The sequence below is a fragment of the Salvelinus alpinus genome, chromosome 19 (assembly GCF_045679555.1).
Source record: "Salvelinus alpinus chromosome 19, SLU_Salpinus.1, whole genome shotgun sequence".
In the NCBI taxonomy this organism is placed as follows: Eukaryota; Metazoa; Chordata; class Actinopteri; order Salmoniformes; family Salmonidae; genus Salvelinus; species Salvelinus alpinus.
The window spans coordinates 47,009,703-47,034,857 of NC_092104.1; the positions used below are offsets into that span (position 1 = coordinate 47,009,703).

Below are 25,155 nucleotides of genomic sequence, written 5' to 3' on the forward strand. Positions count from 1 at the left end.
AGAGGAGGGGGAGTGGCAATGCAAATAGTCTGGGTAGCCATTTGATGAGATGTTCAGTAGTCTTATGGCTTGGGGGTAGAAGCTGTTTAGAAGCCTCTTGGACCTAGACTTGGCGCTCCGGTTACACTTGCCGTGTGGTAGCAGAGAGAACAGTCTATGACTAGGGTGGCTGGACAATTTTTAGGATCTTCCTCTGACACTGCGTGGTATAGAGGTCCTGGATGGCAGGATGCTTGGCCCCAGCGATGTACTGGGCTGTACACACTACCCACTGTAGTGCCTTGCGGTCGGAGGCCGAGCAGTTGCCATACCAGGCAGTGATGCAACCAGTCAGGGTGCTCTCGATGGTGCAGATATAGAACCTTTTGAGGATCTGAGGACCCATGCCAAATCTTTTCAGTCTCCTAAGGGGGAAGAGGTTTTGTCATGCCCTCTTCACGACTGTCTTGGTGTGCTTGGACCATGTTAGTTTGTTGGAGATGTGGACACCAAGGAACTTGAAGCTCTCAACCTGCTCCACTACAGCCCCGTCGATGAGAATGGGGGTGTGCTCGGTCATACTCTTCCTGTAGTCCACAATCCTCTCCTTAGTCTTGATCACGTTGAGGGAGCGGTTGTTGTCCTGGCATCAAACGGCCAGGTCTCTGACCTCCTCCCTATATGGTGTCTCGTCGTTGTTGGCGATCAGGCCTACCACTGTTGTGTCATCGGCAAACTTAATGATGGTGTTGGAGTCGTGCCTGGCCGTGCAGTCATCAGTGAACAGGGAGTACAGGAGGGGACTGAGCACGCACTGCTGAGGGGCCCCGTGTTGAGGATCAACATGGCAGATGTGTTGTTACCTACCCTTGCGGCCCGTCAGGAAGTCCAGGATCCAGTTGCAGAGGGAGGTGTTTAGTCCCAAGGTCCTTAGCTTAGTGATGAGCTTTGAAGGCACTATGGTGTTGAACACTGAGCTGTAGTCAATGAATAGCATTCTCACATAGGTGTTCTTTTTGTCCAGGTGTGAAAGGGCAGTGTGGAGTGCAATAGAGATTGCATCATCTGTGGATCTGGTGTGGCGGTATGCAAACTGGAGTTGGTCTTGGGTTTCTGGGATAATGGTGTTGATGTGAGCCATGACCAGCCTTTCAAAGCACTTGGCTACAGACATGAGCGCTACGGGTCGGTAGTCATTTAGGCAGGTTACCTTAGTGTTCTTGGGCACAGGGACTATAGCACTTGAAACATGTTGGTATTACAGACTCTTTCAGGGAGAGGTTGAAAATGTCCGTGAAGACACTTGCCAGTTGGTCAGTGCATGCTTGGAGTACACGTCCTGGTAATCCGTCTGGCCCTGCGGCCTTCTGAATGTTGACCTGTTTAAAGGTCTTACTCACATTGACTGTGGAGAACGTGATCACAGAGTCGTCCGGAACAGCTGATGCTCTCATGCATTTTTCAGTGTTACTTGCCTCGAAGCGAGCATAGAAGTAATTTAGCTCATCTGGTAGGCTTGTGTTATTGGGCAGCTCTCGGCTGTGCTTTCCTTTGTAGTCTGTAACAGTTTGCAAGCCCTGCCACATCCGGCATCAGAGCCGGTGTAGTACGATTCGATCTTAGTCCTGTATTGACGCTTTGCCTGTTTGATGGTTCGTTGGAGAACATAGCGGGATTTCTTATAAGCTTCCGGGTTCGAGTCCCGCTCCTTGAAAGCGGCACTTCTATCCTTTAGCTCAGTGCGTATGTTGCCTGTAATCCATGGCTTCTGGTTGGGGTATATACGTACAGTCACTATGGGGACGACGTCATCGATGCACTTGATGATTGATGAAGCCAGTGACTGATGTGGTGTACTCCTCAATGCCATCGGAAGAATCCCAGATCCTATTCCAGTCTGTGCTAGCAAAACAGTCCTGTAGCTTAGCATCTGCTTCATCTGACCACTTCTTTTTATTGACAGAGTCACTGGTGCTTCCTGCTTTAATTTTTGCTTGTAAGCAGGAATCAGGAGGATAGAATTATGGTCAGATACGCCAAATGGAGGGCAAGGGAGAGCTTTGTACGCATCTCTGTGTGTGGAGTAAAGGTTGTCTCGAGTTTTTTTCCCTCTGGTTGCACATTTAACATGCTGGTAGAAATGAGGTAAAACTGATTTAAGTTTCCCTGCATTAAAGTCCCTGTTTCACTAGGAGCGCCGTCTCTGGATCCATAGGCGAGAGGTTTTTATATTTAGCCCTTGAGCTAGAATATGATCAAATGTATTCTTTATTTGTGCCTTTGTTTCCTTACAGCGATCTATAATGTATTGAATCTCCCTCATTGTCACCCCCGAATCATACTCTGCTTCTCTCCTATAGCGTATAAGAGCATTTCTGCAACTATTTACGCTATATTTGTGTTGTTTGCATTAGTGTTGTTTACTTGCCTCACATCTCCACCACAACCCAGCTTTTAGCCATCATTTTCTTAGCACTCCATGTTTTGCTCCAACCATCTTAAGACAGTACGACCATAGTGTGTGTGTGTGTGTGTGTGTGTGTGTGTGTGCGTTTGTGCATGTGTGTGCAGGTGCGTGCGCACCCGTGCACGTGTGCATGTGTGTCTGTGTTTGAGTGTAGTCACATTGTTAATTGTAATCATTGTAATCAATTGCAATCATTATTCATTGTCATCACATTGTAATCACATAATCACATTATTATGAATAGTGTTGACGTCAAACGGGAGAACCAAGGACACGGGTGGCTCCTAACGTTGTGAGATTCTCGCTAGTGTTTAGAGAACAACTGGTTCTGAGAGATTAGGATCAGGACCTGCAATCGTAACAGTAAGCAACTGTAACAAAATGGATGACTGCAGTGTAGCCGTTATTCTGAGTACATGTTTCATGGTTTGCTAAGGCATAAGAATATGAACGTGTGTATTCTTATTTGAAATGTACTGTATGTAGTTCTGTACCTGCTTAATGTTATGTATTATGTCATTTCATGTAGTTATGTCCTTCAGCCGTAAATGTCTACTAATTGTATGTATTATGTCATGTTTTGTATTTTGTGTGGACCCCAGGAAGAGTAGCTGTAGCTTTGGCTGTGGTTAATGGGGATCCTAATAAAATACTAAATACTAAATGCTTTGTCAGTCTCTGCACTTGAAACTTGAAATGTTCAATATTTCATAAAGTGGGAGCAGGAGTAGGGGTTACGGTGTGTATTAATGATTATGTGTGACTGGAGACTCCCTGTATGGGATCAGCTAGCTGAATATAGTTCAGTGACAGAAACCCTTTTAGAAAAGCCTTTCGCTTTAACAACCTATGTGTTCAGTCATAATGTTTCTAAGTGGCTTCTTACTGTATCTGCAAATCTCTGTTGCTCTGTTAGTTAATGTCCATTAGCTTATTTTAGTCTGAACAATCATTTTGGTCACATACCTGTAACTAACACTGAGGGTATGTCTCCATGTGAATCATTAGCCTCCGTTGGCTCATTACATCACTGATTGTCTTAGGGCCTCACACTGATAGGTCCACTTGAAGGTGGCCATGCCGGTGACATTTATGGCCGTGCAGGTCCCACTGACATGGCCTTTACCACCTCCTGCTGGGCCCTGGCGCTCTCCCCGATCTCCCAGCTGGGATCCTCGACCCCATCCCCCCCAGCTACAGCCCCTTTATCCTGGCAGTGTCCATGTTCAGCTCTTCTCTAGCCTGTTACACAGCAGGATACACGCTGTGGAGCAAGCCTAGGCAAACTCTCGCTCCAGTCAACCACTGGCGAACAAATAGTCCCACTCACCAATCAGCAGTCTCCTTCTGATGTGCTGTAGTGAACTGTCTGAACGGGAAGCTAAGATGTGAGGGCAGAGTAGCTCTGTCCGTAGAAATTCTTCACTGGTTCCCCTTGATTTATTTAACTTTTATCTGCCTATCATGTTTATTCTGAGATACAGTACATTATAAAGTACCTCTCTCACACACACACACACACACACACACACACACACACACACGCACGCACGCACGCACGCACGCACGCACGCACGCACGCACGCACGCACGCACGCACACGCACACACACTGTCCCTGCAGCCATGGGAATCGAGAATGCTGAGGTTCAAGGTCATTGCTAGTATTCAAGCTGCCTCGGGCGCTTCATTGTCTGTGCACAACATCCCCATCACACACATCCTCACACACTTAGGTGGGCAGATTCACACCACATGCACATACCTAGCTCCCTCCCCCTCTGTTGCCTTCTCATTCTCTCTCTCTCTCTCTAAAGAGCCTAAACAGAGACAGTACACTGTCTATCAGGTGATAACACAACCTCAAAACACACAATAATTGGTGTGAACACCTTCTTCCGTACATCCTCCGTCATTTATACACACCTGCAGCATAGGTCTACACACATCAGATGTTAAATCATAAAACAATAAAATAATGGAATACTTTTCATTATTAGTAGCCTGTATTTATATGTGTAATTGTCATTGAGTCATTGACATATGTAAATTGTCCTGTACATTGTGTGCCCAAACTGTTTTTTCTACATAGACTTACATACATATGTGTCTATATCTAATGCATGCCTTTATCTGAACACATACAATAGTTTGACCTTTGTTTTACAATACATAAACATAGATAACTAACTGGTAATAGCAAATTACTCTCTAAGATAGCCTCTCCGCTAGCTGCTCTGCTAGCCAGTCAGATTGCAGGGGCCTGATGTGGGAGGTGGTTGGGGAAAAGATTGAGTAAGTCTAGGTCCAGTCGGAGGAAAAAGCGAGATAGAGATAGAGAGAGAGAGAGAGAGAGAGAGAGAGAGAGAGAGAGAGAGAGAGAGAGAGAGAGAGAGAGAGAGAGAGAGAGAGAGAGAGAGAGAGAGAGAGAGAGAGAGAGAGAGAGAGAGAGAGAGAGAGAGAGAGAGAGAGAGAGAGAGAGAGAGGGGTAGAGAGAGACAGGGAGCCCCTGTGATTAGCTCCTTTGTTGGAGGTCTGTCGTGCTTCATTGGCTCCAGAGAAAGGCCTCCTAATGAGCCCAGCCAAGCTTGTCCCAAACTTTGTGCGGAAGACAAACTAAGTTATGGTGGTCCGGCGGAGCGCTGGGGGGCTGGCAGGGTGATATACAACGCCTGGACATATGGTGCCCTCCCCATCAGGACCTCTCCCAGACACTTTCTCACGTGCACTTTGCAGTGTGTGTGTGTGTGTGTGTTGTTTTGTGTGTGTGCACTGTATGTGTTTCTATTTGTGTCCAGAGGTGCATGTTTTGGTGTATCTTGCATGATGCTCAGTAAAAGCGACATAAGCCTTCTCACAGGGCTGAAAAGAGAGCTGGAGGCTTTGTCTCTATACCTCTCTCAACAAAACAGAATCATGTCTGACACATATATTCACAAACAAACAAATAACTGAAAATCCGGCAAGCTGCGGTCAGACACAGAAATAACTGATACACAATGAAACGTTACAGTCAGATTAGTTTGTTATTCACACAAGCACGCACGCACACACACACACACACACACACACACACACACACAAGCTCTCACAGTCTCACTGCAGAATCCGACGTTTCTCCATAAACTTCAAAATTCAATGGTTAAGTTTAGGCATTACTTCCAAATGGTTAAAGGAAAGATTTTGTGCATCTCCGAGCAATGTTCTATCGATTCCTGGGTATTTGATGATTTCATGTGTATTTGAGCTATTGCCGTTCAAGCAGGCAGAAATACAGCCAGTATGACGAGTTCTGCATCATATGATCAAATTCAAAATGGATGAATCTTTCCTTTAAGTTTAGGGTTAAGTTTTGGGATACGGTTAAAAGGACTGTCAAAAGACTAAAGTAATTAATAGGGTTAATGGCATTAGTTAATTGTGATTAATCACAATTGTTTTTATTTGCTCAAATTTGGCCCTAACGAAAGCTTATTCCATTGAAATATGCGTTACAGTATACTATGCTTTGATTGTAAGGGACGGAAACAAACATTGCTCTACATTGGAATGTTTTAATAGCATTTTCACCATAAACAATTAATGCTCCCAATGTTTAAGTAGGCCTACTCCCTCTTATCAATGTTCTTGAACTTTAACACTTGCGCACAGCACACACACACACACTTTCTCTCTTTTTCTCTCGCTCTCGCTCTCCCTAACACTAATTCTAACCTTAACCCTAAACCCCCTAGAAATAGCATTTGACCTTGTGGGGACCAACAAAATGTCCCCATTGGTCCAATTTTTCTTTTGTTTACTATTCTTGTGGGGACTTCTGGTCCACACAAGAATAGTTAAACACACACACACACACACACACACACACACACACACACACACACACACACACACACACACACACACACACACACACACACACACACACACACACACACACACACACACGTTAAGTGCTTAAGTACTGTTTAAAGCTTCCGGCATTCTAAATGAGTGTGACTATAGGAAAAAATAACCAGCTCTATGGATACAAAGACCAAGGAGCTTTTAAACTTGTCCAACGATGTTATGAAAACAGTGTGACCATCTGTACTGTTCAGATAACTTTACACACATAGGTCTACACACTCTTCCTCCCTTCCTCCCACACACTATCACCGGGCGAGTTAGTTTTGCCCTGGGTTTTGAACAGTTTAGGCCATTTCATTGGTCCATATGTGAAATCTCCACCCATCCGTGGAACCGGGCCATGCAAAATGATCTTGCCCGCTTACTCCCGCTCTCACATGCATCCTCTCACACACACAATCATTCACACCCCACTCTTGCATATGCATCCTACCTTTGAGGCATCTCTGAGTAGCCTATTCCTATTCTGTTCTTCCTGTGCATAACTGTCACGTTCCTGACCTATTTTCTGTTGTTTTGTATGTGTTAGTCGGTCAGGGCGTGAGTGTGGGTGGGCATTTCTATGTTTTGTGTTTCTATGTTTAGGTCTTGTAATCAGCCTTATATGGTTCTCAATCAGAGACAGGTGTTTGACGTTTTTCTCTGATTGAGAACCATATATAGGTTGGCTGTTCACACTGTTTGTTTGTGGGTGATTGTCTCCTGTGTCAGTGTATGTGCACCACACGGGACTGTTTTGGCTGTTCGTTCGTTTGATGTAGTCTGTTCCTGTTCGTGAGTTCTGCGTGTAGTATGTAAGTTCCATGTTCAGGTCTGTCTACGTCGTGTTTGTTATTTTGTAATTTTCAAATGTTTTCGTGTTCATTTCGTATTTCAATAAATATCATTTATGTCATCATACCTCGCTGCGTGTTGGTCCGACCCATGCTCCTCCTCGTCTAGCCAGAGCCGTCCAGCCAGGACCAGCCAGAGCCGTCCAGCCAGGACCAGCCAGAGCCGTCAAGCCAGGATCAGCCAGAGCCGTCCAGCCAGGATCAGCCAGCCAGCCAGGATCAGCCAGAGCCAGCCAGCCAGGATCAGCCAGAGCCAGCCAGCCATGAGCGTCCAGAGCCGTCAGCCAGCCATGAGCGTCCAGAGCCGTCAGCGAGCCATGACCAGCCAGAGCCAGCCAGCCAGGATCCGCCAGTCATTCTGGTGTTGCCCCCCATTCTGGTGTTGCCCCTTAATTTAGGTGGGGTTATTTGGAGGGTGGTCATTTTGAGGAGGCTACGGAAGCTGGGATTGACTATGGTGGGGTGGGGACCTCGTCCAGAGCCTGAGCCACCACCGTGGTCAGATGCCCACCCAGACCCTCCCCTAGACTTTTGGTAGTGCGTCCGGAGTATGCACCTTGAGGGGGGGGTTATGTCACGTTCCTGACCTATTTTCTGTTGTTTTGTATGTGTTAGTCGGTCAGGGCGTGAGTGTGGGTGGGCATTTCTATGTTTTGTGTTTCTATGTTTAGGTCTTGTAATCAGCCTTATATGGTTCTCAATCAGAGACAGGTGTTTGACGTTTTTCTCTGATTGAGAACCATATATAGGTTGGCTGTTCACACTGTTTGTTTGTGGGTGATTGTCTCCTGTGTCTTTCGTGTCAGTGTATGTGCACCACACGGGACTGTTTTGGCTGTTCGTTCGTTTGATGTAGTCTGTTCCTGTTCGTGAGTTCTGCGTGTAGTATGTAAGTTCCATGTTCAGGTCTGTCTACGTCGTGTTTGTTATTTTGTAATTTTCAAATGTTTTCGTGTTCATTTCGTATTTCAATAAATATCATTTATGTCATCATACCTCGCTGCGTGTTGGTCCGACCCATGCTCCTCCTCGTCCGAGGAGGAGGCAGATTTAGAACGCCGTTACAATAACCTAGTCAGTGGTCAAGTTATCAGGTTGCTAGCTAGTTAGGTAACATGACTAGCTAGCTAAACAATGTTGTTTGTTATCAAACCAAAATAGCGGATTGCGAGTAGTTTAAAACAGCCCACGACATGCGCATGAATCCGCGGCAGAAAGAAAAAAACATAGCTCCGGTAATACTGGGCATACTTTTTTGTTCCGTGTTGTGTTCTTATGGAAACGTGCGATTAAAAGGTTCCGTGTGGTGAAGAAATGGAGGCGCGATTAAAAGCGGCAAAGAAACGTATGCCGATTAACACGTTAACCTTGACAGCCATAGTTTAAAAAAAAGTTAAACAAGTGCCTAACATTGAACATACGACCCTTAGAGCTGGAGCTTGCGGTTTATGCCAATCCTCCATCCCCATCCACAACGCCCTAGCAAAACCCAAGCCTACTTGACGGTAAGTAATAGCGCTCACCATTGCCCCTGATTCATCTACCAACTTCCTGCTTACCTGGATGGACGTTACATTTCGCAGTCTATCTTGAGCGACCTGGCTGTGCGCGCACGCGCTCACACACACACACACAAAACAACACGTTTGGGGATTTGAGATGATGTGTAGTGAGGTGTGTGAGGTGGACTAGAGGGTGTTTTGGTTGTTTGGTAGGAGCTGGTTGTTTGGTAGAAGTAGGAGGGGGAGTCTCTATTTGCCTCCTTGTAGTTTGAGGCTAATTGTTTGGGTCAGGGTGGGAGCATGGGGATGGGGCCGTATGTGTCCCGGCAGCCAGGCCCTAGGTAACTGAGCCGGCGAGGGGGAGAATAGGCCCACTCCAGGGCCACACAGCAGGCTCAAACAGCACCTATTCTCCTGGCCAAACTGTCAGCCAGAACAACTTCATTGTGCCCAAATTGGAGTTGAAAGTGAGGGGGTAGAGGGAGTGAAGAGCTGGGGGAGGGAGTGGGGGACAGAGGGGTCTGACGGAACATGGGGGACTGGAAAAGGGGGTGTCCCAGAGAAAGCAGGGTCTCTGACAGGGGAAGAATAGGCAAAGCCGTGTGAGCTCATTTAGGAGGAGGATTCCCATAGATTCTACATGAGGGGCTGCCGGCCTGGAGTGGGGCAGTCAATGGGATGTACATTTATTAAAATAGTTTCTTGGGAAGGAAAAAGGTGCTGCAGTTTTTTCTTCTTCTTGTGCCTAGATTCCCCATATTGTGCCGTCATAAGCACAGTGCTAGGACAGCGGTGACACAACACCAACATACAGTGTACCTTCACACACACACACATGCGCACACACACACACACATCTGCTTTAGACAGGGTTGTAAAGTTTGTCCTTGTGGGTAACCAGCCGGACCCTAACCCATATAATCACGACTGTTTTAAACACCTAGTCTATTTTTCACTCCGAGTTTGGGCAAATGTAAAATGCCTTCGTTTGTGCGCTGGCGCGTATGTGTGTAGAGTTCGTGTATATTTGTGTGTGTGAGCATGTGTGTGTGTTTGATCCGGAGCTAGCCCCACAGGGACCCAATAAAAGGCCTCTTCTATCAATTGTATGAGCAGTGTTTTACCCAGGAGAGGCTCAGTGTGAGAGGGCCCGGATCGCTTTCTCCTCACATGGATGTTTATTCGCTCTGTGGTCCAGCAGGCTGCCTGCCTGTTCAAAAAGACTCCCCTTACCATTTTGACATCTATGACACACACTTCAAGAAGAGAGAGAATGAGAAAAAGTGCCTGTCTGTTATCAGCTGTCATGCATGGTTTGTTGAACTACTGTTTGCGATGGGATATGGACGGCCATTTTGTTTGCTCCTTGTCTTTACATCGAGTTCCTTGTCAAAGTTGGTCATGATTTTAGATCCACCTTAATGCGTCCAACGAGGTTTCCCTGACTTTCCTGACAACCCTCTACAATGTGATGTACTTGTTCTTTCATCTGACGAGAGCTACTGAGGGTCTGGTGTTGGTTGTCTTTTGTGGGGCAATCTTTTATCAGATTTTCTGTTGTGGACTGCTTATAGTGCTGATGTAGTTCGCTATCATGTTGAACAGCCAGAGAAAACCAAAGACTTATCTCTCTCAGCATGTCTGTATGAAGACTAGGAGATCTACACTGTCTTTCCATGACATAGACTGACCAGGTGAATCCAGGTGAAAGCTATGATCCCTCATTGATGTCACGTGTTAAAAGTTTTTCACGCTCAACAGTTTCCCGTGTGTATCAAGAATGGTCGACCACCAGAAGGACATCCAGCCAACTTGACACAACTGTGGGAAGCATTGGAGTCAATATGGGCCAGCATCCCTTTGGTACGCTTTCGACACCTTGTAGAGTCCATGCCCCAAAGAATTTAGGCTGTTCTGAGGGCAAAACGGGGTACAACTCAATATTAGGAAGTACACTCAGTGTATGATCCCCAATAACAAACCAAGCTGAACCCTATCATAAAAGAGATGTAGTAACCATACATACAGTACACTTAAAAACACACTTTTTCAAGTTTTTGGTATTTTCACTAATTTGAGTACTTTGTGTAGACATTAATTCACTTGTCCTCAATATATATTTCTTCACCAGTTTATATTGGCAGCTTCAGCTATCTGAGGGCTTTAACCCTCTACACTTGTGTGAATTGGCCTATATCGACAAGGCTAAATTGAAAATTGTCTTACAGAAGAAATATGAAAAGCATATACATAGCCATTGTAGAAATTGAAAGGGAACAGTTTGGAGATTATGGGAAACGTATTAGACCAAAGGGGAGGATACAACAGTTCAACTGACACAAGACGGTATCCAAGCATTACAATGCTGATTTCATGTGCATTTTACAGGAACTAGAGCAAGCACACTTGCAATTGTTTTGTTTGGAACACAGCCCCGCGTCCACGCCATCACGCAATTTACTGTTGTTGTTTACCCAATCCAAAAACGGTCCATTACAAATTTCAATCTGGGTCAGGCGGGCATAATTTGAAAGTTCCATTGCAAACACGACTAACTAAGTTATAACATACGATCTTACGGTGTTACACTCTCACAATGCAATTCAGGGAAACGGATCATCATTTTGGTGCGCATAGACAGGAGTCATGAGTATATTCAGGTGTATGTGACCCATCAATGTTCTTCACAATAGACAAACATAGGCTCAGAACTTCCCAGGGTATAACCCTAACCCTAACCCTAACCCTAACCCTAACCCTAGCTGTACATCAAACACAGTGATCATAAACGTTGACACTGTGTGTGACGTGAGTTTTATGATATGGAAATGTGAAGTGCACATTTGGACTCATGGGTGTTTGGCTTGCTTTGTATGACATTGAAGCGGTATTTATTATAATCCTCAACATCTCCTTTTTCAAAATACATAGGAGTCCTCTTAATTTACAGCATTTCCCTCACTCAGACAACAAACCATTTGCCCAATTAGCGGGAGGGATGGGGGCAACTTCTTGTCACGCGGGGTGTTCAGAACGTCTGCCAGTCAAAACCCATACAGCGCTGCGAATCTCTGATGTCATGTATAGCATGTTACTGTACAGCCAATGCATTCCAATGTAGCCATCAGTGCCCAAATGTTCAACCTGTACGAGTGTAAAGGGCTACCGAAGTTTCTCTTGTGTTTTCTGAGTGTGAATTAGTGCGGCTCTCGGTATAGATCTCAGTGGCTGGAGGCAGACAGTTCAAAACAAACACGGCTCACCGATATCATCTAATCTGTGAAACACCATTATCGTCTAAGATATCTCCACACAGCCCCCCTCCCTTTTCCTCCCCCTTCCTCCTACTCAACCCACTCTCTCTCCACCCTTTGAGCTAATAAAACAGAAAAAGATTACTTGTGGAAAAAGCTGTTGGTGTTGAGGCGGAGGGTGAATGGAGACCATTGTTGTGGTGTAACCGGACTCTACAGCAGGTTGTTTGATCCTGTTTGGGCCTGAAAAGGATTCTTTTTTTTTAAAGTCACATCAGCTGAGAGGGTCAGGGAACAAGACTCTATCCCCCCCTGTATTGTTCTACCCCTGATCTCTGTCTCTCTCTTTCTTTCGTTCTTTTTTTCTCTCCGTCTCTCCCTCTCTTTCGCTCTCGGTCTCTCTGTCTCCTGGTGGAGGCTCTGGCTCGGAGAAGGTGTAAACTACATAGAACACAACTACTAGTTAATATGGTGAGTTATACGAATTATGAAATGACAAAGCCACTCTGAGGTTGGATAGATGCTTTTCCCCATGGTCGTTTTAGTCCACATTATCCCCAGTGATACAATGTGGCATTGTTGTGGCATTGTTTACATAACAATGTTAATACCATAGTATTGCATAGCCTATAATATCTTTACTGTTTTGGTGTTGAATGGCCCTTCTAGGCCACAGTTAGAGTTCCAGTATTGTATCGTCAATTTACGATATGTTTGGTGTTCAGCATGGACAACAAGCATGCAAATATCACGGTCCCATTATGCAAGCTTTCTTTGTCTGGGAGCTTTCTTGTCCTGGAGGTACACATAAAGAGGCAGACGGGAAGACACTGTGTTTTTTGGAGGGAGAATTGTGTCTGCACCCATCTGTGCTCCCAACCTTTTCAGACATGAGAAACTGCCCATGCATTTGCATAAGAATAATTGACACTTAAAATGTGCTTTCCAATCACAGAGGATTATTTTTCCTGAGCATACGTGCAAGAAGAGAGCGCTGTCGTATTGGAAAATATTAAAGGGAGGGTAGGGTGAGCGAGAGGAGGTGTCATAAAATATTAACTCCTTTGCTTCTGTTTGCGAGACTGGATTTTATGGATTTGTTTGCGGGACAATATTTTATGTGGTGTGGTATTTAACGCAACTATGACTGTGCATAACCATGTTGAGTGTCAGCAATTGTATTAAATGTTCTTCTTTTTTTTTAAGTTCTAAGACTTGAGTGTGAACATTTGAACCGATCAACACACCTATGTTCACCTCAATGGAAAAGTGCACAGATCATAAGTGGCGAATGTTAGGCAGAGTGGAGAGTTTGAACACAGAGCATTTAAGCCAGTGCACTGTTGAATAATTGACAGTGGCTTATGAAAAGGATATCTCCAGGATGAACCTCAAGTTGAATCCAGGCCTCAAGCAAACAGACACACACACACACACATTTCACTGTCGCATTCAGCTCACTCAAGGCGTTGGCCCCGGAGATACATCTGTGCAGGTTTGTGGAGTCTTATTTAATTCTTGTGTTACTCCTGGTTCAGCCATGTGTCTGTGTCTCCTGTACCTCCTACTCAGAATGCCATGAATTCATTATCACTCCACTGAAAGGCAGACAGGACCCTGGTATGGGGTATGGATAGTGGCTGTTAGTCTCAGGCCTAGCCAGCAAAAAAACGGGGAAAAGAGCCATGGAGAGGGGGTTTGGGCTGTGATATGTGAAGGGGGAAAGAGGTGGGGGTTGATGGGTTGAGGGGGGAAGGGAGGTGGAGGGGGGGAAGTCTCGGCGCCGGCCCCACCGAAGCGCTCAGCGTCCCCCGCTCATGGTATGGCGGATGTGTCTGGTGGTATCCATGACAACCCTTCAGCATGCCAGGGAGATACTACGGCGACATGGCCAAGGGCAGAGGGGGTAGACGGGGGGGAGGGGGGAGAGCATGGAGATCCTTTAAGAACCACATATCTCGGTGACATTAATATTCACTCACACACAGTAGACTAAAGCCAGAGCCAGTTAGCTGTGTACAGACATACATAAATTACCCACACCTTTCATCTGCCGCAATGCTCTTTGATTCATCAGTTCAACACGGATTTGGTCCAATTTATTCACACTCACCCAGAATGTAATTGTTGCTAGAACATCAGCACATTGTTGTGTCTTTGTTTAGCTTCTATTTTTAGTTTAAGGGGTGGTGGAGGTAGTGGTGTGAGTGTGCGTGTGTGCACGTGGGATGGGGGTGAATGTATTCAGTTGTGTTTTAGGGGTTTTATACAGTTGTAGCCCCAACAATGGTTGCTGCTAATGGCTTGCTTTGCAAAGTTTTGTGACTGTACTAACACCATGTATACTCAGACAGACACACATTCAGTCAGGGCAAAGAGTACAGAACACAAGACAGGGCAGGTGAATACATCTCTTACTCTTTCCAATACACTACACAGAACACACACACACACACACACACACACACACACACACACACACACACACACACACACACACACACACACACACACACACACACACACACACAGAGATCAAACTGTGTTATAATTATACCATCTGGGACCTCATGGTGTCTCAAAAAGATCATAATGTAAATGTAAATAATAATATATATATATATATTTTAATATTGTCATGTTCCTGACCTGTTTTCTGTTAGTTTTTGTATGTGTTAGTTGGTCAGGACGTGAGTTTGGGTGGGCAGTCTATGTTTTCTGTTTCTATGTTGGTTAATGGGTACCTAATATGGTTCTCAATTAGAGGAGATGAAAACCACCTGCCTCTAATTGAGAACCATATTAGGTACCCATTAACCAACATAGAAACAGAAAACATAGACTGCCCACCCAAACTCACGTCCTGACCAACTAACACATACAAAAACTAACAGAAAACAGGTCAGGAACGTGACAAATATGTAGACATTGTTTTTCTTCACATAAGTAGTGCACAGAGCTTTTACCATATTAGCGGCCCAAGCCGCAACGCAGAATTTTTATGTTTTGTTGACAAAAGTATTGAAAAAAAGTATGTATGTGACATAACATACACACCTGTGCCTGCGAACACATACACGTGTACTAAACGCCCAGTTTAGGCACAAGTGTGTATGTTATGTCACATAAATACACAGAGCCCCGGGGGGGGCAGCCTGCACATTTGCTGAGGTGTGAACAGAAAATCAAATAAATAATTGAGAGTTTTTGAAACTCTTTCAATGTACCTCCAACTGGTGGGAAAGAGGGGGAAGGGAGCCATAGAGAGTTATGTCGTGGTGCCACAATAGCCAGACTTAAGATGCGACTCTACTGTCAAAGGCTTCTATAAGAGAACCAAACAGGGACATAAACATAGGACAAGTCTGTGTCACTGCGGTCCGCTCATGAAACATAGTGATTCGGAAAGTATTCAGACGCCTTTACTTTTTCCACATTTTGTTACGTTACAGCCTTATGCTAAAATTGATTAAATCATTTTTTCCCCTCATCAATCCACACACAACACCCCATAATGACAAAGCAAAAACAGTATTCAGACCCTTTACTCAGTACTTTGTTGAAGCACCTTTGGCAGCGATTACAGACTTGAGGCTTCTTAGGAATGACGCTACAAGCTTGGCACACCTGTATGTTGGGAGTTTCTCCCATTCCTCTCTGCAGATCCTCTCAAGCTCTGTCAGGTTGGATGGGGAGTGTTGCAGCACAGCTATGTTCAGGTCTCCCCAGAGATGTTCGATCAGGTTCAAGTCTGGGCTCTGGCTGGGCCACTCAAGGACATTAAGACTTGTCCCGAAGCCACTCCTGTGTTGTCATCGCTGTGTGCTTGGGTCATTGTCCTGTTGGAAGGTGAACCTTCGCCCCAGTCTGAGGTTCTGAGCGCTCTGGAGTAGGTTTTCATCAAGGATATCTCTGTACTTTCATCTGTTCATCTTTCCCTTGATCCTGGCTAGTCTCCCAGACCCTGACACTGAAAAACATCCCCACAGCATGATGCTGCCACCACCATGCTTCACCGTAGGGATGGTGCCAGATTTCCTCCAGATGTGACGCTTGGCATTCAGGCCAAAGAGTTCAATCTTGGTTTCATCAGACAAGAGAATATTGTTTCTCATGGCCTGAGTGTCCTTTAGGTGCCATTTGGCAAACTCCAAGCGGGCTGTCATGTGCCTTTTACTGAGGAGTGGCTTCAGTCTGGCCACTCTACCATAAAGACCTGATTGGTGGGGTGCTCCAGAGATCGTTGTCCTTCTGGAAGGTTCTTTCATCTCCACAGAGGAACTCAGGAGCTCTATCAGAGTGACCATCAGGTTCTTGGTCACCTCCCTGACCAAAGCCCTTCTCCCCCGATTGCTCAGTTTGGCCTGGCGGCTAGCACTAGGAAGAGTCTTGGTGTTTCCAAGCTTCTTCCATTTAAGAATGATGGAGGCCACTGTGTTCCTGGGGACCTTCAGTGCTACAGACATTTTTTGGTACCCTTTCCTAGATCTGTGCCTCGACACAATCCCGTCTCGGAAGCTCTGCGGACAATTCCTTTGACCTCATGGCTTGGTTTTTGCTCTGACATGCACTGTCATCTGTGGGACCTTATATAGACAGGTGTGTGCCTTTCCAAATCATGTCCAATCAATTGAATTTACCACAGGTGGACTCCAATCAAGTTGAAGAAACATCTCAGGGATGTTCAATGGAAACAGGATGCACCTGAGCTCAATTTCTCATAGCAAAGGGTCTGAAAACTTATGTAAATAAGGTATTTCTAAAAACCTGTTTTCGCTTTGTCATTATGGGGTATTGTGTGTGGAAATATTATTTAATCAATTTTAATATATGGCTATAACGTAACAAAATGTGGAAAAAGTAAAGTGGTCTGAACACTTTCCCCTGTATTGTCAGTGGGAAACACTTCTAACATCCCATTATGTTATTCTGTTTCAGGTGAGAGGAGCCAGACAGAGAGAAAGAGGATAGCGACTGATTTGTCCATGTGTTAAGTGTGGCCCACAGATCGAAGAGGTGAGTGAGAGATCTGGCATTTCACATAGGTCTGTTCTTGTCCTCTCGTTAGCTGGGCCATATCTGTCTCAATAACCTCTTATCATGGATCAAATCATCCTTACCTCAACCAATTCATAGTCTGAAATAGTTTTGGCCCCACATGTCCCTAAGATGTGATGAGTGACATTGCATCTGTCAAACACTGATTGAATGAGACAAAGAGAAACGCTGTGCAAATTAAATGGTCTGACCCACATTCTGTGGTGCTATCCATTTCTCTGAAGACCCTGAAAGCCCATTTATAAAGGTAAACCCTGGATGATCCCTGAAGTGAAAGACTGGGCTTTTTCACAGTGCAGGAGAGACTATACATTATTTACTCTCTGACTGCAACACCGAAGGAGATAATGCAATGTTTCAAGCATCCAAAACAAATAGCCTCCCTCTGCTGGAAAGGCTTTTGTTGTGCGTTTTGATCATGTCTGTTTCCATCCAACCTGACATGTACAAAAGTATGTCTCCTTAAGGTTTCTATAGCCCTATACTGTAAGAATTATTCTGAGGTGAATTGAAATTGATAACCATTTTTTTTAAACAATAACACATACTTAATAAAAAATGTATGTAAGTTGTTGAAATTTTTGTTAATTACATTTTACCAAAACAGTTCAGAATAAATCAATCGCAATATGTTGCTTAAAATAATTGAGTTGAATCCCCCCCCCCTCCCCCATTTTGCCCTCAAAACAGACTCAATTCATCGAGGCATGGATTCTACAAGGTGTCGAAAGCGTTCCACAGGGTTTCTGGCCCATGTTGACTCCAATGATTCCCACAGTTGTGTCAAGTTGGCTGGATGTACTTTGGCCCTTAAATTTTTTGTCTTGCCCAGTCACCCTCTGAATGGCACACATACACAGTCCATGTCTCATTTGTCTCAAGGCTTCCATGTCTCCTCCCCATCTACACTGATTGAAGTGTATTTAACAAGTGACATCAGTAAGGGATCATAACTTTCACCTGGATTCACCTGGTCAGTCTGTGTCATAGAAAGAGCAGGTGTTCTTAATGTTTTGTATACTCAGTGTAATGTTCTACCGAAATATCTCTACTGGTTTTCACTGTAAAATCTGGACAATGGATTGCATTTATACATCTCATTCTTTAAAGGAGTTTTGAAATACGTTAAATACTTGTCTTTGCTTTTAAAATACCTTCAAAAGTAATTTAAATCAAGAATGTACCTTTCGAGTTGCTTTTTGGAGGACAAAGGTACTGCTTAAATGGATGTGCATTCCAGAAAAAGGAACAAAGCTGTGTGTGTGTGTGTGTGTGTGTGTGTGTGTGTGTGTGTGTGTGTGTGTGTGTGTGTGTGTGTGTGTGTGTGTGTGTGTGTGTGTGTGTGTGTGTGTGTGTGTGTGTGTGTGTGTGTGTGTGTGTGTGTGTGTGTGTGTGTAGTCAACCATTAGCCCCCTCCATCTGGCTGTGTCACTAAGTCGCCTGTACCACCATAGAAAGCCACAGGGCCCATCCGAGGTAACTGAGAACTCTGGGATAGGTATAAGCAACGCCCAGTCACTCAGTGGTGGGATAGAGATGTGTTAAACACACACAAATGTACACGCCCACACACAGACAGTCACACACGTGCGTGAAGCATGTGTGTAGTTTGACGCGGCTTTAGCTCCAGATAGATGTGTAAATGTGCAGACTCAAAGGGAGTAGGATGCAGAGAGTAGGATGTAAGAAAGAAATAAAAGAACCTGCCTGCCACAAACGGCCAGAAGACAGGCATGCGAGAAAGGAGGGAGGTAGGGAGGCAGGGAGGAAGGCAGGCAATAAGGGAGGGAGGCAGGTAGGCAGGGAGGGAGGGTGACAGGCAGGCAGGGAGTGCCCTTAAGGTGCTATGTGCAAGCAAGTAGGTGTGCCCTTTGAACTCTGCTCTGTTCTTTCTTCCGTTTGGGTTTTGTTGTTCGAGGCAAGGAGAGACGCACAGTTGAATGCAGTGGGGCCCCATCCACTGAAAACCAGTTGTGTATTAGCAGCTACAGTATATATTTTAGTGCTCTCCAAATACCTGCACAAAACAGAAAGTACCTTGTAATATACACTGCTGTGCTTACCCCCAAAATGTCAACTGCTGGACAGCAATGTATCAAGATGATAGACAATGTATTTATCCTGAATCATTTTTACACTATTTAAAGCAATAACCAGCCGTATCTCTGTTGAAACTCCAGTAGCCCCAGCTGCTGTAGCAACATGGTATATACTTTCATAATGCCCCATAAAGGCTACCAGAGTCTCCATGCTTGTCAGCAGCCTCTATAGTTGCGAGAAACGTGATAGCATAATACCTTGTTGGAGGGAGTGTCTGGTGAGGGAGTGGTGGTGGTGGGGGGGGGTTGTACAGAGGATCTGAACCCAGGTTGGGGTGAGTGTAAGGGGGATCTGATAAGGCGTTCCCCAGCTCCATCGCCCCATCGCCCTATGAGAGAATAATACGCGTCTGGGAGACACTCCCAGGCCTTGTGTCCCCAGCACAAAACCTGGCTGTCTTATCCACTTCTAAGAACATAATGTAAGGCAATACATGTGAGAAGGCCAGGGGAACAATGCGTGGAAAGTGCAGTGTGATATGAGGTAGACTCATGTCAGGAGCCATTGTTGTGGCCCTTTGTTGCTGTCGAGTACCTTGGGAACTTTGAACTCAGAGTCCTCTTCATCTGCAGGCCTGGAGTTTGAATGTGGTGAAATGTATGCAAAATGTATAGTAGAAAGTTCACTCTTAGAAAAAAGGTTCCAAAAGGGTTTAGGGGGGCCTTCGTGCTTCAGCAAACAAAAGACAGTAGGGGTGTTCAACAACAATGGCAAAAAATCACGAGAAGGGCTTAACAAGAAAAACTCCCAAAAGGACTAATTCAAGGTAGAAAGGAGTTGGAGCACACACAAAAAAAGCTAAGATTTATTTATTTTAGGGTTATTCTGCAGTCCCCACAGGATAACCCTTTTTGGATCTGTGGAAAGGGTTCTACCTGGAACCCAAAATAGTTTTAGCTGGAACCATAAAGAGTTAGTCACAGGGTTCTCCTATGGGGACGGCTGAAGAACCATTTTAGGTTCTAGATGGTACATTCTTAGAAAAAAAGGTGCTATTCCTCATGTTTTTGACAGTAGCTACACTATGTGTGTTTGTTGTGCTGTACTTGTAAGTAATATGTTTGGATGAACAGTTGGTTTGAAAAAATATATAAACTCTATTGTAACATACAGTGGCTTGCGAAAGTATTCACCCCCTTGGCATTTTTCCTATTTTGTTGCCTTACAACCTGGAATTAATATGAATTTTTGGGGAGTTTGTATCATTTGATTTACACAACATGCCTACCACTATGAAGATGCAAAATATTTTTTATTGTAAAACAAAAATAAGAGAAAAAAATGAACATTTGAGCATGCATAACTCTTCACCCCCCCAAAGTCAATACTTTGTAGAGCCACCTTTTGCAGCAATTACAGCTGCAATTCTCTTAGGGTACAGTATGTCTCTATAAGCTTGGCACATTTAGCTACTGGAATTTTTGCCCATTCTTCAAGGCAAAACTGCTCCAGCTCCTTCAAGTTGGATGGGTTCCGCTGGTGTACAGCAATCTTGAGATCTGGGCTTTGACTAGACTATTCCAAGAGATTTAAATGTTTCCCCTTAAACCACTCAAGTGTTGCTTTAGCAGTATGCTTAGGGTCATTGTCCTGCTCAAGGGTGAACCTCCGTCCCAGTCTCAAATCTCTTGAAGACTGAAACAGGTTACCTTCAAGAATTTCCCTGAATTTAGCACCATCCTTCAATCCTGACCAGTTTCCCAGTCCCTGCCGATGAAAAACATACCCACAGCATGATGCTGCCACCACCATGCTTCACTGTGGAGATGGTGTTGTCGGGGTGATGAGAGGTGTTGGGTTTGCGCCAGACATAGCGTTTTCCTTGATGGCCTAAAAGCTCAATTTTAGTCTCATCTAACCAGAGTACCTTCTTCCATATGTTTGGGGAGTCTCCCACGTGTCGTTTGGTGAACACCAAATGTGTTTGCTTATTTGTTCTTTAAGCAATGGCTTTTTTTCTGGCCACTCTTCTGTAAAGCCCAGCTCTGTGGAGTATACGGCTTAAAGTGGTCCTATGGACAGATACTCCAATCTCTGCTGTGGAGCTTTGCAGCTCCTTCAGGGTTATCTTTGGTCTCTTTGTTGCCTCTTTGATTAATGCCCTCCTTGCCTGCTCCATGAGTTTTGGTGGGCAGCCCTCTCTCGGCAGGTTTGTTGTGGTGCCATTTTTGAATAATGGATTTAATGGGGCTCCGTGGAATGTTCATAGTGTCTGATATTTTTGTATAACCCAACCCTGATCTGTACTTCTCCACAACTTTGTCCCTGACCTGTTTGGAGAGCTCCTTGGTGTTCATGGTGCCGCTTGCTTGGTGGTGGTGCCCCTTGCTTAGTGGTGTTGCAGACTCTGGTGCCTTTCAGAACAGGTGTATATACACTGAGATCATGTGACACTTAGATTGCACACAGGTGGACTTTATTTAACTAATTATGTGACTTCTGAAGGTAATTGGTTGTACTTATCTTATTTAGGGGCTTCATAGCAAAGGGGGTGAATACACATGCACGCACCACTTTTCTGTATTAAATTATTCTTATTATTTTTGAAACAAGTAATTTTTTTCACTTCACCAATTTGGACTATTTTGTGTATGTCCATTACATGAAATCCAAATAAAAATCCATTTAAATTACAGGTTGTAATGAAACAAAATAGGAAAAACGACAAAGGGGATGAATACTTTTGCAAGGTACTGAAAACACATAGCTGTCCATTGGATAACAAAAGGAAAATACTATTCATTGCCTGGGGTATGAAAGTAATGCCCCTCTAAGTTCAAAGTTCCAAGTTCACCCAAGACACAAGAGTTTAACATGAAGAGAATGATCACTTGGACAGAGATTACATTGTTAAACTAATAGTGTGTGTTTGTCTTGTCTAGGTGGAGCATCTATTTGGGTGACTATCTACAGCTGTCTGTCGTGGAGAGAGAGGCATGGACTGTCATCTCCATCTGATCATCAACAACAGTCAAGATACAGTATGCTGATGAAGAAGGATACAGCAAACGACTATTTCTTATCAGCATGCATAGTCAGCACCCAGTCATTTCTGTATCATTGTGATTTAAAAATCAGTTGCAAAACTGTTTACCTTCTACTGGGCTGTAAAAGTACAACATCATTTATTCTGAATTGTAAAAGTCTGTATTGCTGTACTGGATTTCAAGTGAATCTGTCCTTAGACTTGAGTATAAGTGAACCAAAATGGAACCCATAGTGCAGTTGCTCTTTATCTGAAATATGAATTGATTGAAACAGTACACCAAATCACTGTATTTTCTCAATAAATGGAATAAAGTATATTCAATAATATTTTTGAGAAGTATTAATTTTCCCCCACATGATTTCTGTCTACAGCAAGCCTTGTCTGTATGCCTTTGACATAATTAGGTCCTCTGTGGGATCAAAGGAGAACGGTTACTGACATGGCTGTATTTGTTTCTGATGGACCCTGACAATGTTGAGAAACATACAGTTTGCATACAGTACAAAGACCGTATGTGTTCCTACATTGTCAATGTGTTAGCATATGTCAAATTAGACACAACTGTAAAATCTAAAATGGATAAGATACTAGCTACGCTCATTACCCGAAGCACCTTGTCAACCAGAGAAAACTTTGTAAGATTTCAGGTTAGTGTTTGAATCGTCTACGTTTCTCCTACATACCCCACACGTGACATGGAATACTAAAGGCAAATAGATTTAATTACATTTTAAAATGAATGGATTCGCGTACAAAGCATACAATTAAATGACATACAAGGCATAAGCTTAAGGCAACACTGGCATTAACAAAGCATTCATAATCTAGGTGTCATCAGAGAGGGAGAAGTCATGGCTTGAAAGGCCACGAGGAGGAAAGGAGGGAGAGAAGTGGTAGTAGTACGAATAAGTACGACAAATGTATACATTCACTACTGTAAGTCACTCTGGATACACCTCTTCTCTCTCCCATTAAACCTTTCCCCTTCTCCCTCTTTCTCCTTCCTCACCCTCTCCCTCCTTTTCATTTCCCTTATCAACTCTCTCTCTCTCCCTCCCCTCTTTTCTCTCTCTTTCAGATGGCAGATCAGAGTCTAGGCTTCCGTTTGCCCTGTCATCACATTTTTCACGCAGCCCCATCCCTTAATTGGGTCTGTATCATCATATCATGTAGAGTACCTGGACGCTGCAGGAGATGAAAGATGGCTTCGATCTTTCCCTTACACACACACACACACACACACACACACACACACACACACACACACGCACACACACACACACACACTAGTGTGTGTACCAGTGGAGGCTGGTGGGAGGAGCTATAGGAGGACAGGCTCATTGTAATGGCTGGAATCAATGGAACGGCGTGAAATATGTGGTTTCCATATGGTTTGATCTGTCTGATACCGTTCCATTGATTCCATTCCAGCTATTACAATGAGCCTGTCCTCCTTTAGCTCCTCCCACCAGCCTCCACCGGTGTGTACTAACCAAGCTAGAGTGGAGCTGCGATAAACTGTCGTTATGTCTCATTTTTTATTAACAAATTCAAACAGTACAATTTTTTTTAAAGGTCCTATGTTCTGTATTTCAGTCAGACAATCCAACCTGTCTCTTGCAGTCACGTTGTGCTTACGAAAAAAAATAAAAAATATATATATCATAAGGATGTGGTACTGGTGATCTAAAACACTTCTCCAATTGTTGTTGAGATCTGATATTTGGCGCAGCACAAGATGAGACGTAGGCCAATGTCATAGGCCTATCGTCAACCAATCACACACTCAAATCCTAAATTCCAGCTAAATGTCTAACTACTTACAAAAAGTGTGCTTCTGATGAAGAGCGAGCTACAAAAGTAAGTAAATAGTAAATAGCAAAAGTAAGTAAATGGTAGAGTGAAAGATATTGTAAAACTTGTGAAGCTCTTAATGGTCATTCGTTTCTCATTCAACATACTGTATATACTGCCACTTCATTCAATCCTGTTTCAAAAGTCTCCCTTTCTAACAGTTTTACGTTCCCTGAGACCCACCAGAAATGTTTACATGGCCACATATTCACAGATTTTCATAAAACAGCCACACATGTAGTCTCTCTTTTCTGCATTACAAAATGTATTTTTATTGTATTAATATTATTTTTCTATTCGTTTTACGGTATTGAAAATCATACCAATGAAAACCAATGAAATATATTTCGAAATCCCCCGGTATACAGAATAAATGGTTTATTTAAATGTTATTTCATTGAACCTTTATTTAACATATATCGCCCAAGCCTACAATGTTGCAACACAAGCAAAAAATATACTACATTACATAGGTACACTATTAGAGTAAATGGTTCCAAAATAGTTATTTGGCTGTCCCCATAGGAGAACACTTTTTGGTTCCAGATAGAACCCTTTTTGGTATCAGGTACAACCATTTTGGGGTCCATGTAGAACCCTCTGTGGAAAGGGTTGTACATGGAACCCAAAAGGGTTCTACCTGGTTCTCCTATGGGGACAGCCAAATAACCTCCTTTAGGTTCTAGATGGCACCTTTTTTCTATGAGTGTACGCAGGGACTGGCAACTCCAGTCCTCGGGGGCCTGAATGGTGTCACACTTTCTCCCCATCCCTAGCAAACACAGCTGATTAAACTATTTGAATTATAAACTGAAGATCATGATTAGTTGATTATTGGAGTCAGGTGTGTTAGCTGTGGCTCGGGCAAAAATGTGACACACCCCGGCCCCCGAGGACTGGAGTTGCCCATCCCAGTGAGGAAAGTGGCCACATTGAAAATTAAACTACACTACCCATAACACCTTGGCAGTGGGCACACAAGGGTTCCTCCCGCAGTACACAACACATTCCCTCAGATTTAAATATAATTTATGTATATTAATATTATGTGTGTTTTGTCCGTGACCAACTTTTTCAAATATTTGACCCAGACATGTGTCATGACTTTTACTATTACCAATATAAAGATAGAACAGAGAATACAAATTGTAACCTCACATCAATCTCAACTCAGGACCTCGAAGCCAGCTCCACTGCTTGTTTTCATTGTT

At 44.0% G+C, this 25,155-nt stretch overlaps 1 long non-coding RNA gene across 6 annotated transcripts in view; it reads left to right on the plus strand.

The window, feature by feature from the left end:
* LOC139545744 (uncharacterized) overlaps positions 1–22,416 on the plus strand; it is a 73,607-nt gene extending 51,191 nt beyond the window's left edge. For all 6 annotated transcript variants that reach the window (XR_011669126.1, XR_011669125.1, XR_011669122.1 and 3 more), the window contains 2 exons: positions 16,882–16,959; positions 21,984–22,416. This is a non-coding gene — a long non-coding RNA (uncharacterized lncRNA). The remainder of the gene's footprint in view (positions 1–16,881; positions 16,960–21,983) is intronic.
* The last annotated feature ends 2,739 nt before the right edge of the window (positions 22,417–25,155 follow it).